The 18,695-nt window shown below is 42.0% G+C and overlaps 2 protein-coding genes and 2 pseudogenes across 5 annotated transcripts in view; 2 read left to right on the top strand and 2 right to left on the bottom strand.

The window, feature by feature from the left end:
- ELOVL7 (ELOVL fatty acid elongase 7) overlaps nucleotides 1–4,996 on the bottom strand; it is a 79,843-nt gene extending 74,847 nt beyond the window's left edge. Inside the window, exon 1 of one of the 2 annotated variants that reach the window (XM_037062893.1) lies at nucleotides 4,922–4,996. The gene's annotated coding sequence lies outside the window, so the exon portion shown is untranslated. Of the gene's footprint in view, nucleotides 1–3,987; nucleotides 4,029–4,921 lie in introns of those variants that run through there. The other variant, XM_037062894.1, reaches the window with a different exon arrangement.
- Nucleotides 2,928–18,695, bottom strand: part of ERCC8 (ERCC excision repair 8, CSA ubiquitin ligase complex subunit) — a 60,067-nt gene continuing 44,299 nt past the window's right edge. For all 3 annotated transcript variants that reach the window (XR_005068909.1, XR_005068910.1, XR_005068911.1), the window contains 2 exons: nucleotides 10,364–10,365; nucleotides 2,928–2,965 (listed from right to left, as the gene is read on the bottom strand). The gene's annotated coding sequence lies outside the window, so the exon portion shown is untranslated. The remainder of the gene's footprint in view (nucleotides 2,966–10,363; nucleotides 10,366–18,695) is intronic.
- Nucleotides 7,210–8,231, top strand: LOC118998626 (DNA-directed RNA polymerases I, II, and III subunit RPABC3-like; annotated as a pseudogene).
- Nucleotides 17,201–18,438, top strand: LOC118998842 (60S ribosomal protein L37a-like; annotated as a pseudogene).

The raw sequence follows: 18,695 nt of genomic DNA, 5'->3' as shown, positions 1-18,695 counted from the left end.
AGAACTTATAAAACTCAATACCACAAAAGCAAACAACCCAATTCAAAAACGGGCAAAGGACCTGAATAGACACTTCTCCAAAGAGGACATAGAAATAGCCAAAAGACATATGAAAAGATGCTCAATGTCACTAATCATCAGAGAAATGCAAATTAAAACCACAATGAGATACCATCTCACACTTGTCAGAACGGCTACCATCAATAAATCAACAAGTACAAGTGTTGGCAAAAATATTGAGAAAAGAAAACCCTTGTGCACTGCTGGTGGAAATGTAGATTGGTATAGCCACTGTGGAAAGCAGTATGGAGATACCTCAAAAATTAAAAATGGAACCACCTTATGACCCAGTGATTCCATTTCTGGGAATATACCTGAAGAAACCCAAAAGAATGTATGCATCCCTACATTCATTATAGCATTATTTACAATAGCCAAGTTTTGGAAGCAGCCCAAGTACCCATCAGTAGGTAAGTGGATAAGTGGGTAAAAAAAGCTATGGTAAATTTATACGATGGAATACTATACAGCCATTTAAAAGAATCTCAATCTCTCTCTCTCAAATCAATTTAAATTTTTTTGAAAAAATTATTTTAATTGTTGTTCAAGTATAGTTTTCTGTCTTTTACTCCCAAATTTTTTTTAAAAAAGGACATCTTACCCATTGGAACAGCATGATGGACCTAGAAAGTATTGTGCTAATGAAATAAGCCAGTCAAAGGAAGACAAATACCATATGATTTCACTAACAAACAAAAGACAAACAGACTCAGAGATACAGCTGTCAGAGGGGAGAAGGCATTGGAGGACTAGGTGAAAAAAGGATGAAGGGATTAAGCAAAAACAACAAAAACCAAAAAACTCATAGACACTGACAACACTATAGCATTAGCAGAGGAAAAGGGGTTGGGTGAGAGAGAAGAGGGTAAAAAGGAGATAAGTGGTGGTGGAAGGAAGCTTGACTTGGGGTGGTGAACACACAATACAATATACAGGTGATGTATTATAAAATCATATACCTGAAACCTATATAATTTTATTAACCAATGCCACCCCAATAAATGCAACAAAAAAGAACAAGAGGGCTTTCTTTTATGTATATCCCAGTGTCTACCACAATCCCTGTTATAAGTTGAATTGTGATCCCCCAGAAAGATATGTTGACATCTCAGTCCCAAATACCTCAGAATGTGACATAATTTGGAAATTTGTTCTTTGCAGATATAATCAGTTAAGATGAAGTCATACCTTAATGCAGTATGACTGGTGTCCTTATAAGAAAACAGCCATATGAGGACAGACACACAGGGAGAATGTTATGGGAAGACAGAGTCAGATACTGAAATAACACATCTGCAAGGCAACAACTGCCATTGTCACCAAGAAGCCAGGAGAAAGGCATGCAACAGACTCTCCTTCAAAGCCTTCAGAAACAACCAACACAGTCAACACCCTGAATTCAGACTTCTATCTTCCAGAGCTCTGAGACAATAAATTCCTGTTCTTTTAAGCTGCCCAGTCTATGGCGCTTTGTTACAGCAGCCCCAGGAAACCAACACAGTACCAAATATGCAAAACTAGCTTCATAATACTGTTCACATCGAATTGGATTGCTGCTGCTTCAGAGAGGAAAAAAGTAGGCACAACACACCCATTCTGTTTTTAAATTTTCTTTTAGAAATCTGTCAAGGTGTATTAAGAACCACAAAAATGACCATACTTATTGACAATGGAATTCCACTTCTGGAAAACTATCATAAAAAAAACAAACCACAATTTGTTCAATGATATATCTGCAAAGATAAGTATGTCTGTAACTTAGGTTGTTTATAATTTGCTGCTAATGTACCTATCCAAAAATAGAAGATTACTTAAGTAAAATCACACTGTAATTACTGAAATATAACATAAATAACAGGACTTTTGGAAATTACATAAGATGAAAATGCTTACTATTTGTTATATGGAAAACACAGAATACTAAAGTTCTATACAGGGTGATGTGGGAAAACATGCATTAAAAAAAGGAGAGAGACAACAGTAAAAATGAAAAAATATTCATTGTGGTAGAAGTATGTTCAGTGGATTAGAACTCTCTTCTCGACTCCCTAATCTCACCCTTTTGGTACCTCCCTTCACTCCTTTTCTCTCCTCACACCTCCCCCAGCAAAGCCAATTCTTTCTTGACAATGCCTCCCAGGACAAACCCAGACTTGCATCACTGCATACCGAGGTTTCTTTGGGAAAAGATTCCGATCTGGCCTATCTGCAGTCTTATCCCACTATCATATCTACGGCCGGATTAAGAGTCATTCCACAGCCAAAAATATCTGATGTGGTAATCTCTTCACTAATGCTCTATGCATTTTTATGTATGTGTCATATTTTTCAATAAAATGGGGTTATTTTTCAGTAACTTGCTGTGATTTCACATCCTGTTTTGCTGAGATTAGGATTCATGCTTTTCTGCCAACATGGTCCTATTTCATTACACTTCTGAGTGTGGTGTTTAGCCAGGAGGAGCTGGGTTCCCGTCACAGCAACGGAGTTGGCAGAGGCTGTTGCTCTTCTCCAGTGCCTGCCAGTTCCCCTACGTCTCCCAATGCAAACTCCTTAATATCCGGTAAATCCTGCCTTAAAAATCTCAAAGTTTTCCACCACCAGCAAACTCACCTGATGTCTACAATCTTAAGTCATAGCAATCATATTCTGTAAGCATTTATCAAGCAACTACTAGTTGGAAGGCCTGAATGATGTTTACAATCTTTTTTTTTAAGATTTTATTTATTTATCTTTAGAGGGGAAGGGAAGGAGAGAGGGAGAGAAATATCATGTATGGTTGCCTCTCCTGCATCCCCTGCTGGGAACCGGCCTGCAACCCAGGCATGTGCCCTGACTGGGAATTGGACAGCGATCCTGTGGTTCGCAGGCCCGAGCTCAATCCACTGAGCTATGCCAGCCAGGGCTGTTTACAATCTTTTGTGGACATTGAACGTTAAGGAAAAAGAAGATAACCAGTAGTAGAAAATGGCGTGTTAAGTGGATAAATGACTGCTCACAGACGGGAAAGAGGGAGACTGCTGAAGGCTAGAAGGAAGAAACAAGGGAGAAGTTGAATAGATTTCATGACTGGGAGGTAGGTGGGCGATGGGAGATAGGACCCTGAACTGGGCGCCTAGGTGACTAGGAAAACAGAGTGGGTCCTTGCCAGAAACGATGTCAACTAGAAATGCTTTGGGCAAAGCAGGGCAAATCCAAGTGGAATACTCCTATATGCTCTGAGTGAGAGATGCTCTGCTCAAACTGATTAAGACACACGGGAAGCACAGAACCTTAAGCCAGGTGAGTGGAGGTGATAGCAGAAGAAACAAAGTTCTATGAAATCTTGAAAAGAAGAATCCAAACTAGTACAAAGTAACACAAGAAGAAAAAGAGGGATTCCAGAAAGACAGTCTGGTGATGCTTGACACAGCCCAGTACCTCAGAAAAACAAGGACCAAGAAAGGATCGCTTGGTGGGCAGTATATAGTGGTTAACAGCCCCCTGCTGGACCACAGTCTGAGTTGGATCCCCTCCTGCTAGTCCTGTGCAAGTCCTGCTAGTCCTAAGCAAGTTAATGTCTCACTTCATCTGGAAAATGAAGATATTATCATTTACCTCACAGAATTGTTTGGGGGATTAAGAGTTAATACAAATTCTTAGAACAGTGCCCTGCACTTAAAGCACTCGATAAATATCTGCCATTGCAGGGAAAAGATTTTTTTAGCACTCAAGTGACCTTGGGGAAAACAATTTCTAGCCAGTAGTAGGAGCAGAAATTACAAAGTAAGGGAATTAATAAGTGAGCAGTAAGAAGACGGAGGCAGCCACAAAGTACCGATTACTTTCACAGCAGTTAAGCAATAAAAGTAGTAACCTGCGAGTATAGGGTTAAGTGAAAATGCTTTCCGAGGGGGCATCTCAGGAAAAGGAGAAGGCTTGGCTCACCAAAACTGCTCTTCAGAACTGGTTTCCCCAACCACACAGGGCACTGGACGGGGTAGAGACCGCACCGTTCCAGTGCCAGCTCTCCAGGGAGCTCGAAACAGTGCAGTCTCCACATCCGGTAAATTTGAATCAGTGCTGACTGATTACGGGGAGAGGCCCATTTCCTAATGAACGCTATCTCGAAAGATGAAACGAAAGGCTTTCCCATTTCCCTCTCCAGCACGACCTGTTCCACGGCTCTGTACTCATCACTCCTCTCCTCGGCCGCCGGGACAGGATGCAGCTCCGGGAGCTAACAAGGCAGAGCCCCGCTGCATGAGCAGCGCCCCAGGTTCATTCCGGCGTCAAGGACACAAAAGCGCCCCAGAAGGGAAGGAAACGGGAAGAAAGGGGCACGGGATTCTGGGGGTAGCTAGCGAAACCAGGTTCTGGGGCTGGGAAAGTGACCTCGATGGCCAAGGTCGTGCTGGTCCTTCTCTCTCCCGGTCCTACTGGTTAGCACCTTTGCCCTCCCGCCTGGAAAAGCTGGACCCAAGCCGCGCAGGAACGCTTGGGGGAGGCGCAAAGCCCCTGGGCAGCAGGGGTCCACGGTCCCTTTGGGACACTGAGGGAGGCGGGAGGCTCCCCGAGAGCACGCAGGTGAGCACGGCGGCCCCGCCCTCCAGCGGGGAAAGGGCCTTCTTCCCCAGCACCATAGGCCATGGTGCAAGAACTTTTGAAGCCCTCCTTCCCCCTCCAGAGCACAGGGGTGGCCCCGCCAGGCTCCCCGAGTCTCCCCGGCAGCCAAATCCCAATCCCTGCGCGCAGGGCTCAAGTTCCTCCATCCGGCCGCTCCCGATTCCCTTCCCTCGTGTACTCTACCCCTTCCCCCAACACTTCTCCACGTCCTGTAAAAGTCTCACCCCAGCCCGCGGGCCAAGAGCCCCGCACTCACCCCGCGGGGACTGGAGCCCAAGAGCCCGGTGCGCGCGAGAGCTGAAGGCGAGGACTCGAGCGCGAAGCTCCTCACAGCCGCCCTTGAAGCGCCGGCTGCCAACTAAACTGAAAAAGAGGAGGAGGCCTACAGGGTGTCACCTGCCCACCATCCCACCCCGCCGCGTGACGCCACGCAGCACCGCCCCCGCTCGCCAGGTACCGGCGAGGGGCCGGGTAGGCGGGGCTGCAGAGGCCCGGTGAGGGAGAGGCGGGGAGCCACGGGTGCCTGGGTGTGCCTGCCTCCACCCGGCTCCTGGTCGCTAGACAGGTCGCTTGGAGCGTGGCCCAGAAGGGGCACCACAGGCCGTTTTGGGGGTATCGGCTCTGGCCAATGGACTAGTTACATTTCCTTCTGAGCACGGATGCCATCACCCGGGGTTATCTCGAGGCTTAACGTGTGAAAATTGTCGGCAGGCATGATTGAAGAATGAAACTAGAAAAATCTGAAATGAAGAAAACCTGGCTGAGGATGAGGCTGGGGGAGGAGAGGGAGAAAGAGGGGCGTCCCTGGTCCTGAAAAGGCTATTCTAGGGACTAATTCTTATCTGAAATGGACGTCAGACCCAACTAAGATGAGAGGCCCAATTTGGGTCGGCTTCATCCTCTGCTTATTAAGAGAATTGCTGCAAATATTGGGGTGCGGAGGGCCTTTAGAGCAAAATGTGTATAATCGAAGTCCTACTTTCCCGGTTAGTAACAGTAGGAAACAAGGAAACAAAGTCTATCAACGTTTCTCATCTGCTCCTCTTGGATGAGGCAGTTGGAGGAGAACACTCCCCTGTTTTAAACTTACCTGGCCTGTTTCTGGTTCCGGTCCTCTTAAATGCTGTTACATTATGGAATCCTGGCCTCAATAGCTGGAAGGCAAAGTTGGTAAGAAGTTACCAACTTTAAAAGTAAAACCAACAAATGCAACTGAGTTATCTTCCAGAAACCTGAAAAATAGCTTGAGAGGCTGCAGTCCTGACCTAAGCAACTCACAAACGTGGCCTGTGGGTTTGTGCGCTGAGCTTTAAACATGGAATCGCGACAAAAATCCAAAATTACCAGGGAGGGTGGGCAGGGAGGACCCTCAGGGCCAGAAGCATGTTTTTCTCACAGGGTCTGCCTTTCACCACTGAATCCTGCTGCATTGAACAAGAGGTTTGAAATGTTCTGTGTAGCCATTAAAAGGAAAGCAAAAAACAGGAATGAAATTTGAGAGAATCTTGAAGTAAAAGATTTCTCCTTCCTTTTAGATAAACTTCGCTTTCATCATAAAAAGTTTGTATAGTAGATTGGGAAATCCTTTGGGAATTGGAGACTACTGCTTAACATTTGCCTTTGAGTCTGTCACTACCTACCAATCTATATGTATGTTTATGAAATTTCAAATATGCAGATCAAATGGACTCATTCATTTAACAAACATTTATTGAACACTACTGTGTTCCAAGTCCTGAGGATTCAACAGACAATACAAAAGACAAAAAAATTCTGTTCTCGTGAAGTGTACATTCATCCTACTGGGGATGACAGACCATAGATGAATCGACAATATGCAGTGTTCATGTTGTGGTAAGCGCTACCAAAAACAATAAAGGGATGGACAGAGGGCCTTTGAAGGTGGAGAGCTGCAATGTTCAAGTGGTTAGGAAAGACCTCAGTGGAAGGAGGCATCGAGCCATAATTTTATTTTATATATTTATTTAACTCTATTTTCCTTATTGTGTATTTTGAATTTTTTTATTGTTCAAGTACAGTTGTCTCCATTTCCTTGCACCACCACTCCGTCCAACCCCAGCCAAAATTTTAAAGATGTGAGTTGGCAAGCCTATGTGTCTATTCAGTTAACAGCGTTGCAGTAAGTGGGAACAAGGCTAAAATAGGCCCTGGGGTATGTCTGGGATGTTCCTGCTCATACAACAGCAAGGACGGAGTGGTTGAACCGGAGTGATTGAGGACCATAGTAATAAGTAAGGTCAAAGAGGTAAAGGAAGCATTTTGACAATTGACATCATCTGACAAATTTTAAAAAGGAGTAAGTTCTGGCTGGTGTAGCTCAGTGGATTGAGCGTGGGCCTGCGAACCAGAGAATCGCGGTTCGATTCCCAGTCAGGGTACATGCCTGGGTTGCAGGCCAGTTCCCTGCAGGCCAACTCCCAGCAGGGGACGCACGAAAGGCAACCATACATTGATGTTTCTCTCCCTGTCCTTCCCCTCTGAAGATAAATAAATAAATAAAATCTTAAAAAAATTAAAAAAAGGAGTAAGTACCCTGGCAAGTTTTTTGAGAATATGCTGGGGAAGGGATAGGAGGTAAAAGGGCAAAAGCATCAATTAGGAGGATCTTACAAAATCTGGGTAAGAGATAAAAGTGGCTTGACCAGTCTAGTAATTGTAATCAGGTTTTTAAAATATATTCTGAAGGGTTTCCCAAAGATCTGATGTGGGCTGTGAGAAAAGAAACAAGTCAAGAATGGCTTTAAGCTGTTTGCCTCGAGCAACTGGAAGGAGAGTTGCTGTGTACCAAAAAGAGAGACTGTGAAAGTGTCTGCGCATTCCAGAGGGTGGGTATATGTATCCCTAGCTGTGGTTGCACACTAAGCCTGTGCTGCTCTCCCAACCCCTTTCCCCATACGGGGCGACATTTGAGGATATTTTTGATGAGGAAAACACTGACCCAGAGGGCAAGAAGTTTGACTGAGTATCTTGATTCGTGAGAATGAATCTTCCAAGATGGACCTTATTTTAGATGTTTACAATCAAGAGTGCCCTGTAGACTTGGGTGACAAGTTCCAGTTGGTCACAGACAGTACCTTGTGTGAAGACAGTACCCTGGATCATGGTGAATAAACCCCCCCAGACAGACCTTCCAAGGGCTGAACAATCACAGTATGTAAAGTATGGGGAAGTGTACAGGGTTGAGGGGGATGAAAATCTGTTGAAGCAGCAACATGCCTCTCTGCTTATGTGTGCCACGGGGGCCTGCTCATGAGGCTGCAGCGCGGTGCCAATCAACATCCTATGTGGATTTGAAGTAGATTCCAGAGTTTCTCTGCTGAGGAAGAAACTGGCCTTCTGGACCACCTGGGAAGCCAACCTTGCTGCTTAGTCTCCCTGGTCGTGGACATTTGTTTATGCCGGAACAGCAGTTGCTGTTGTTCACCTCTTCAGGAGGGGTTGGCTTGCTGTTCGCTGTGGGTGCATCTTCGGGTGGTCTGCACTCCATGGGAAACTGACTTGCCTGTGAAAGCCCCAGTGAGAGAGATTAAAATAAATCAGAAGTTGTTTTGTGTGTGTTTTTTAAATTAAAGTTTACTTTTTCAGGCTTTTCCTTTCCTCAAAAAAAAAAGACTATAAAAAAGTTGGGGTACTTCCAGCCAAGATGGAGGTAGAGGTGGGAATACTGTACCTCCTCGCACATCCAAATTTAAGGACAACAAAGATTTAGAAGCAAAAACACAGCCAGAACAGACAGAAAATTGAACTGTACTTAAGTCCGACAACAACAAATCATTCATCCAGACCAGTTAAAGGGGCAGAGTCAGCGGCCAGCAGAGAGGGGTCCTCCTGGCAGGAAGAGGTGGTGCTTGGCAGACCCGGGTGCTGGGAGGAAACGAGCAAACCCAGTGAGACACGCAAGACGGCTGGCTGACCGTGGTCATATATTCGAGCACAGATAAACCAGACAAAAAAAACAGGCAGTGAGACAGACTGCGCAACGCAGGACCCCAGCGACGGGAAATAAAGCCTAAAAGCACCGATTGGAAAACCTTTCCGGAGCTGAGGTGCCGGGAGAGGCTCCTATCCCCACAGGAGAGTTCATTGGGGAGACCCACTGGGTCCTAGAACAAACACAAGCCCACCCACCCAGGAACCAGCACCAGAAGGGCCCAATTTGCTTGTGCAAAGTGGCAGAGGGCACCAAAATCTGAGAGAGAGCAGAATAAACTCCATTACTCCCTCTCTGACTCCGCCCCCAGTCACAACTCAGCAACTGGGCTGCCCCGCCCCGATGAACACCTAAACTTTCGCCCCTCATATGTAATAGGTGCGAACAGACCAAAACATGGCTCGGAAGGACAGATCAAAGCCCCAGAACCAATACTTTCAAGTGACTTAGAGATAGCCACCTATCAGATGCACAGTTCAAAACATTGGTGATCAGGATGCTTACAAAACTGGTTGATTTTCATCACAAATTAGATGAAAAAATGAAGGCTATACTAAGTTAAATGAAGCAAAACGCAAAGAGAACCAATAGTGATGGAAAGACAGGACTCAAATTAATGGAGTGGACCAGAAGGAAGAAACAACTGAACAGAAAAGAATGAAGAAACAAGAATTCAAAAAAATGAGGAGAGGCTTAGGAACCTCCAGGACATCTTTAAACGTTCCAATATCTGAATTATAGGGGTATCAAAAGGGGAAGAGGAACAAGTGGAAAACTTATTTGAACAAATAATAAAGAACTTCCCCAATATGGCAAAAGAAATAGACTTCCAGGGAGTCCAGGAAGCTCAGAGAGTCCCAAAGAAGGTGGACCTAAGGAGGAACACACTAAGGCACATCATAATTACATTAGCCAAGATTAAAATGAAGGAGAGAATCCTAGAAGCAGCAAGAGATAAGGGGACAGTCACCTATAAAGGAGTTCCCATCAGACTGTCCAGCTGACTTCTCAAAAGAGACCTTACAGGCAAGAAGGGGCTACAAAGAAGTATTCTAAGTCATGAAAGGCAAGGACGCACATCCAAGATTGCTCTATCTAGCAAAGCTTTCATGTAGAATGGAAGGGCAGATAAAGTGCTTCTCAGATAAGGTCAAGTTCAAGGAGTTCATCACCACCAAGCCCTTAGTAAATGAAATGCTAAAGGGACTTATCTAAGAAAAAGAAGATAAAAAATATGAACAGTGAAAGGACAGCAAGCTCAGTTATTAACAACCACACCTAAAACAAAAGCAAACTAAGAGGACAGCTAAAACAGGAGCAGAGCCACAGAAATGGAGATCACATGGAGGGTTAGCAACAGGGGAGTGGGAGGAGGAGAAGGGGGGAGAAGGTACAGGATTAAGTGGCATAAATGGTAGGTAGAAAATAGATAGGGGGGATGGCAGTAATACTATGGGAAATACAGAATCTAAAGAACTGTGACACATGGACATGAATGAAGGGGGGAGGTATGGTGGGGGAGGGGGTGTACAGGGTGGAGAGAAATAAAGGGGGGAAATGGGGCAACTGTAATGGCATAATCAATAAAATATATTTTTTTAAAAAGTTTGGAAGAGGATAATCAGGAATTGTTTGGGGAACTGATTTAATTTGATATTTAGTGGAATATGATATTTTAGTGGGAATAGATATTGAGATATCTATCTGATATTTTAGTGGGAATGTCAAGTAGGCCATTGGTTATACCACTCTGTAGGAGCTGGCAGTAGAAATTTGAGAGCAGTCAGCTTTCAGATAATATTTAAATGTATGATATGACTGGTTAAGAGCACCAGGAGTGAGAGTAGGGTTTTGAGAAATGAGTCCTGGGGAACTCCAGTATTAACTGGTTAAGGGAAATGAAGAGAAATCAGTAAGTAAACAAGTATCTGAGAAAGAACGGAAATAAGTTTGGAATAAAATCATGAGAGTGATGTATCCTGGATAGCAAGTGGGTTAGTCAGCTATTGCCACAATAATGCTGCATAACAAATCAGCCATAACAAAAGCTTAGTAGCTTAACAACATACTCATTATGCCCACAAGTCAGCGGTTTAGTTGCAGTTCACCTGACCTAGGCTATGCTCAGCTGAGGGACTCTGCTTTAGGTTGCAGATTGAGTTTAAATCTGTTCCATGTGTATTCATGACAAAGCCTGGACTGAAGAGAAAACAGCCACGTGAAAAAGATCTCCCCATAGTAGATAAATGGGGTACAAGAGCCAATCCAAAGCTCACACAAGCTTTTGGGGCCTCTGTTCCATCACGGAAGTACATTGAAGGCCTCTGGTCACATTAAGTTGGCTAGATATATCGCATAACCAAATCTAACATGGGGTGGGAGTAGGAAAGTGTATTCAACCCACAGTGGAAGGGTGAGAAGAATGATTATTTGCTAAACAATAATCCAAACTTTTATCACAGCAAGGGAAGAAAGTTCATTAAGGAGAAGGAAGTAATCCCCTGTGTCAAACACTGTAAGCTGAGGACCAGAAACTGACTGCTGATTAGCAATATGGAAGTCATTGGGGCTCGACAAGAGCCCCCAGAAACAGAAGCAATGAAAACCTGAATGGAGTGAGTTTCCAGAGTAAGTGGGAAGAGAGAAACTGGAGAAAACAAGTTCACACAATTCACCAAGGGTTTTGTCGTATAAAGCAACACACACACACACACAGAAAGTAATGACAGGAAGAGGATTGGCTCTAGAGTTGTTTTTTAAATAGGTAACATTTAAAGCATGTTTGTATATTTTGGAAATTTTTTCATAGAGAAGGAAAAGCTACTAATGCTTGAAAGAGAGGACAACCCTTGTAGTGATGTCCCTGAGCGTGTAAGAGGGGTGAGATTTGGCGCACAGGTAGAGGACGTGGCCTTAGATCTGAATGTGTCATGTCATTATTCACTCTTCATGTCTTTGCTTGTTTTGAGAGAGAATTATTCATATTTTTATTTTTATTTATTTTTTAAAGATTTTATTTATTTATCTTTAGAGGGGAAGGGAAGGAGAGAGGGAGAGAATTATCGATGTATGGTTGCCTCTCATGAATCCCCTGCTGGGAACTGGCCTGCAACCCAGGCATGTGCCCTGACTGGGAATCGAACCGTGATCGTGCGGTTCACAGGCCTGCGCTCAATCCACTGACCTACACCAGCCAGGGATATTTTTATTTTTGATTTGTGCTATTTTTGTTATGTTTTATATTTTCTCCATCTAGGGCTTATATTTTAATTTTATGAGATTATTATTCTTAGGCTTTAATTTTTTTAATTTATAAAATTTATAATTTTAAAATGTTGAATTTATCAATATTTTTCCTATGCTTTTTGCCTCTTAATTTTTTTCTGATGTCATAAATATACTCTTTTTGGTTTTCTAAAATGTATGGGTTTTCCTTATTAAATTTAGATCTTTAAACCATCTGTAATTGTTTTAATTATATTCCATTTCCATTTATTCAATCTTAATTTATTTTTCCAAGTGAATCAATGAATTTAATGAGAAAAATTGAGAAATACATATTTTTTCATTGTATTCAGTCTAATAGCATCTATTGTCAATGGAAATATTTGAGCAAAGGGTTTGGTCTGTTTTGTTCATTTGCATGTAGTTGGTACCCAAGAAAACTGAAACATGTATGCACACAAAAATTTGTACACAAATGTTCATAGCAGCATTATTCACAAGAGCCAGAAAGTGATAATGATTCAAATAACCATCAACTAACGAGCTGATAGATATGATGGGGTATATTTATACAATGAAATATTGCTTGACAATAAATAAGGAACGAAGTCCTGATACATGCTGCAACATGAACGAATCTTTAAATCATGTTGAATCACAAAGGGGGAAGCTGCTAATAGAGAGTGTGAGTCTATGGCCATACCACCCAGAATGTGCCCAATCACATTTAATAGAGGATGTGAGAGTAATTAGATAGAAATTGCCTAGTTTCTTGATGATATTGGGACCAGTGTACCAGCTAAGAACTGCCTTCCAGGACTTTTATCAAAGGAAATTCATTTATATTTTAAGTTATCTTGGATTATCAAGAAAACCTAATCCTAATTTATAAAAACTGCCGCTGTCAGGCACGTGTTTGCAGGTTTATCATATTTCCACCAATGCCTAATGTCTCCCTAATATTGACTGGGAGTTGCCAGCTATCATCACATCATACTGTTTTTCTCTTCATCAAATATGGCAAAATAAAAGACAGGCATAGCTATGTGTTTCATGAGGAGTGGAAGAGCGTATGCTATTTTGGAAGAAGTGGCTATTCCCATGTGACTAACACTGCACAGCAAGTATTAATGCACATTATATTAAATGTACTTGACTTAAGAAGCTATTATGAAACTAGCCACAGTAAGAATTATGACCAGAATACCAAAGATATGTAATGGCAAATTAACTTAATGAAATACTTAATGGACTGAAAACGAGGACTGGAATTACAGCAGTAATATGGTGTAAAATACATGAAGTAAAAAAATTCTCTTGGCATGAAAAGCTCTTGCCAATGATGGGATTACAAAAGTTGATTGCAGCAGATATTGCTTCCTGAACACCAGCTGACATTTGCAAATCTGGGTTTAAACAGGTATATTTCCTAGCATGTTGAAGCTGGGGTGAAGGGGCTTATAGTACAAAATTTGATGAAATGGTTAAATTATTTACATTTCCTCCTCCCCCAGTCAGTAAAAGTACAGATATAAAATATACAAACACACTCAATTAGCTATAGTTATCTGTGGTGTCCAAAAGATTTTATGTGTTTGAATAGCTTTTAGACATCATGCCAGTGGTGTGATGTAATTTCCATTATCAGGAAATTACTTTCGTGTGATGAGTAAGCTGGGTAAACGGGACTGAAGGAGGGGATCCAGAAAGTCAGAACTAACACTGGACTTGTTCTACAAAACTCAAACCCACGGTGGCAGTCTGTACAAGTCACACATGTGTACTTCATAATTCAAAGGGAATCATTTAATTTAGAAAATTAGAGTGATGAATACTATGAAGTGGATGTACCACCATGGTTTCATTCACAGGAGACATGTCAATACATGTGGTGCAAGACGGAAAAGATTGCTTTTTTTGGATGGATAAAAGAAATTGGTTTGTGTTATCTAAAGAAAGTGTCAGCTGATTCATTAGTGAAGATTTCATCAAAGATTGGGACTTTGATTGACATTACATACATTATGTTTCTGTACAAGTGTGTTCACAACCAGTTACAAAATGAATCATCCATTTATTCATCAAACATCTAACCAAATTGTGCCTTTGGAAACTCACTTAACCAGGAAAATATGGTCTACTTTTACATGCATAAATCATTTTCCAGAAATATAAGTGATGAATACCCATTTTGGAGCTAAGAGCTGAATTCTAAAAAAGTTATTTGATTTCAAATAAATACTTGTAAAAATAAACAAACTTGGATCAGTTTGCCTTTTCTCAGCTAATAATGACAATGTGAATAAAGAGCTAAAAAATGGAAGTTAGAATACTGACGTGTAGTTCTGAAAACTAAGAGTGAACTGAATTGTATGAACAATTCACATACGTTAAATATACAAAACAATTATTGAGGGAGAAAATTAGATTTTGGAAAGACAATATCTATGAAAAACTGTTACATTACTGAGTAAAATTGATACTGCTTGCAAAAGACACAGAAGAAAAATGTCACATTTCTCTGGTTCAAGATAAAAAGTAATAAATTACAGAAGAAAAACATAATAACCAAAATACTTTTAATTGGGTATCTGAATTTTACATAAACAAATTTTATCTCCAATATTATGCATGTATTATGTTACATGCTGATATCAAAATGAAATAAAATAAAGGGTATGACTATACTTCTTATATTTGATTCTCGTTACTCTCACCCTCTCTCATTTACCACGTTCTCCTGCTCTTTGTAGGCATCTGGGATTGGGAGTCCTTATCCTTCCTTTCCTGCACTCCTTTGGGATACAAAAATAATCAATGACTTGAAATACGTATGATTTCAGAAATGTTTGTCATTTTTCCATAATGGTGAGTGGGACGCAAGAGAAAAATGCCCAGAAACTCAGAGCCTAAGGCACGGGAGAAAATCAGTCCAATCATAATTATTACAAGGTAGGAACGGGCAGAAAGTTAGAGAAGTCAATATTAAGAAATCTAGACTAGGTTTCAAAGTTCTCCTGAATTTGTTTAGCTGTTGAGAGTCACAAAGCAAGTCCCCAGTATAACAGCAGCTCTCTAAAAGAATTCAGAGAAAATCTATGTTGGTGTATGGGCCAGTAGTAACCTTGAGAATAGAACCCTTTGCCATTTTGCAAAAAGAAAGACTCTAATATTAAAGTAACCCCATGTTATTAACTAATATTTAATAATACTTAAAATTTCCTACGTAGTAAGTTACAACAATAGCACAATTGAGCACTTTATTATTTGCAAATTTTGAGTGAAGTGTTTTTCAGTTAAGTGCTTGCTAATAGTCATTTCTCTAATTAATTCAATAAATAAATAAACACGTATTTTTGCATCTTATATTTGCTAAGCAGTATACCAGGTGTTGAAGACAAACAAAACAGACAAAATTCCTGCCCTACTGAGTGTACATTCTAGAAGGGAGTGGAAGACAACATGTGTGGACCATGTTCTGTGGAGGTGAATTTCAGAAAATTTTGGTAAGAGCCCAATAATCTTGAGATTTTTAAGTAATTAAAGAGTTCTAATAGCTGAACAATTCTTTTATGTCAGAACTTTATTTCAATTCTGTAAAGTGTATTTTACTCCCTCTCCACAAATGAAGAAACTAGCTCAGGGAACTAAGTAACTTGCTAAATAAAACAGCTAATCAGTGGTGTGTCTTTAATAACTTAGATGGAAACTTTACTGTAAGTTTTAGTTGAGGCAAAACAGCACGGTCATTCCATTATAGTTTGAGTGTTCATTCAGTATAATTCATGAAACTTTTATAAAGATGCTCCACATTTGCCTTCAATAAACTTCAATTAATCTTGAACATAAACCTCTACTAATGTAGTTCACACTGTAAATGCCATTTTAAAATGCTTTCTAAATATTTCAATGTGCAATTTTGGAGCAGGAATGAATTTAACAATTTTTTAAATTATATTTTATTAATTATGCTATTACAGTTGTCCCAATTTTTCTCCCCCTTTCTCCCCTCCATCCAGCATCCCCATGCCCTCAGGCAACCCCCACACCATTGTTCATGTCCATGGGTCGTAGGTACAAGTTCTCTGGCTGTTCCATTTCCTATACTGTACTTTACATCCCCATGGCTATTCTGTAGCTACCTATTTGTACTTCTAAATCAATAAGTAATCTAGGATTAGCACTATGATAGCTAGACTGGCATTTGCTTAGTGCCCCAAATTTTAAAGTTTCTATTTTTCCCCTTGAGCTTGTAGCCACCCACAGTGGCAGTCTTCCTTTGTTTTCTTCCTGTTTCAGCCTTTTGCCCCTGAAGGTGCAGTCTTTACTTTCTTTTTCTGGCTGGTAACAAAGTGGACAAGGGCAGGGCTGAAGAAAGCAGGTGCCTCTAAGTAACCTCTTGCTGGGATCACTCTTGTCCACGGAATAATCATCTCTTCCTAGTAGTCCTGCCTCTTTTTATTTATTTTTATTGTTTTATTTTAATTTTTTTCTTAAAATACATCTTTGCTGCTTCTTTTTAAACAGTCTTTTAGAATTAGGGCTTCTGTTTTTAGGCTGCTAAATTTTTTTACTTTTGAATGTTTACCTGATAAATTCCTGGTGGTCCCAAGTGGCTTTTGCTGTGAGCGGTGGCCCCCTTCTTCAGGGTGTCCCAATCCACCATAGAGGAGCTAGGGTCTACATCTCAGAAAGCAAAGGTGGCATCACCTCTATTTTGTGCATGAGACCCTTTCACACTGATAAGCGGCAGCTTTTAGGAGAGCCCACGGCTATGGATTAGGTGTTCTGCACTAGAACAGATGCTCCCTTCCCGTTCTCCCTTTTCTCATTAAATCTCTCCAGTGACAAGACCTCTTACACCTCACTGGGTTGAAAAACCAATCACTCAGACACAGCCCGGAAACTCATGACCTGAACAGTTTACATTTGTGGAGGCCATGATCTCCCGGGGAAGCCCTCTCAGCAAGTCCACGAATGGCCCTTCGCACATGAGCAAGTGTTCAGGGGGAGCCATCTCTTCTTACTCCAAGAAACAGGCTGAAATTTGACTTGACAAAACCCTGGGGGTGGGGGGTGGGGGACTGGTTTATGGAGTACCTCCAGAAGCATGTGACTTCCTGAACACCAGATAATTTCATCTAAATGGCTCAGACGGCGTCACTGCTTGTCAGTGCTGCCAGGCACCAGTGGATTAGATCCTACAGCACTAGGAGGTTGGTCACGCCTGTCTCCTTTGAAGGGAACTTTTCATACTGTAGCCAATTCCCTATACACCCCCAGGGATTGCCTCCTGGACCCTGGGTTTTCTATCAACATGGGGAAATATGTTGAGTGCCCCCTTTTGGTTGGGAAACCATGGCAATACCTGACAAAACAACACAGAAACTACCAAGAAGTAAGGATACCAACAACCAGGGGTGCCCTTCCAGGCAGTGTCCACTGACTGTTGGGTCCAGTTGGTTTTCTCTTTGTTTTGTTTTCTCACCAGAGGTCAATTTTAGGAAGGGAGAGAAACATCGATGTATGTTTCTCTGGCTTTTTCACAGCAAAAGCCACTATTGATCTCTATTGATCCACAGAGAAGCATCCATCAGCTGCCTCGCATACATGCCCGGACCAGGGACTGGCTCCCAGACTGGGGTCAAACACACAACCTTACGGTTATGGGACAATGCTCCAACCAACTGAGCCACACCAGCCAGGAACAAGAGCAGTTTAAGCACATACCATCTCCATTTGGCACCAAACCACCCGGCTCACTGTCAATTATGTTAAGATTTGCATCTGGGATTTGTTCTAATCAGATATGGTAAGCCATACATCGAAACAAGCGTCATAAAAGAAGTTCATACTCACAGATCCCAGAACCTGCAGGCATGGTACAACATGCCACGCAGGACCACATGGGGAAGGACCAGGGTTGGTCAGGAGATCTCTGCTCCAGGGAGAGGGCAAAGCATGGCCCAAAGCCTTTATTGGAGTTTTCTGGGAAGAAAAGGGTGAGGCAGGGATGGTTCAGTGTGTAAATATAGGGTTTGTGAGTTTGAATACTTTTGGTAGCCTCTGGGCTATAAAGGTGTCCCCAGTTGTCTGGTTCCCAGCCTCTGTATGTGTTTAGCACTGATCTATCCAGCATAAGCCTAACCAGTACATGTTATCAACAATGTAACTTTCTTTTGGGGGGGGATATTTTTCATCCACAGTTGGTTGAATCTGCCAGTGTGAAACACACCAATATAAAGGACTGACAGTATTTATGTAACTAGAAAAAAGCAATACACTCTCTGGGGTTCCAACCTAGTTTGCGGTGACATTGCTAAATGCACCAAGAAGGCTGGGCTCATAGGTAAACATGAGAGCCATTATGGAGCCTCTGTCAGGATAATGGTGAAGAAAATTCAAATCAGTCAGCAAGTACCCTTGCTCCGTCTATGGCCAAACCAAGGTGAAGAGAAGAGCTGGGGGGATCTGGCACTGTGGCTCCTACCCGAAAACAGTAGCCAGTGGTGCCTGGACCTACTGTTCACTCTGCCTTCAGACTAAAGGTGGCTTTCAGAAGACTGAAAAGATTGAAAGACCAGTAGAAGTGCCACAATCTGAAACACTGTTAACCTAAAATAAATGGGTTAATTTATGTTCAAAAAAAAAAAGAAGCAATACACTCATTTGCGCTTTGGAGAAAACTTTTTCCTTTGAGATACAAAAAACAATAATTTCCAATTTCAACAGCATTCTCAAAAGTCATAAGCATCCTCATCAAGGGGATAAAAGAGAATAAAATGGTAAGGGCTGGGGTGGTGGAAACGGAAGGGAGGTAGGGAGGGCTGGGGGGGTGGGCTGGTTGGGGTAA

The sequence above is a fragment of the Sturnira hondurensis genome, unplaced genomic scaffold, assembly GCF_014824575.4.
Source record: "Sturnira hondurensis isolate 20B ecotype Veracruz unplaced genomic scaffold, ASM1482457v3 Scaffold0014384, whole genome shotgun sequence".
Classification (NCBI taxonomy): domain Eukaryota; kingdom Metazoa; phylum Chordata; class Mammalia; order Chiroptera; family Phyllostomidae; genus Sturnira; species Sturnira hondurensis.
The sequence above is the reverse complement of the archived record's forward strand: the minus strand, read 5'-3'. Positions and strand labels throughout refer to the sequence as shown.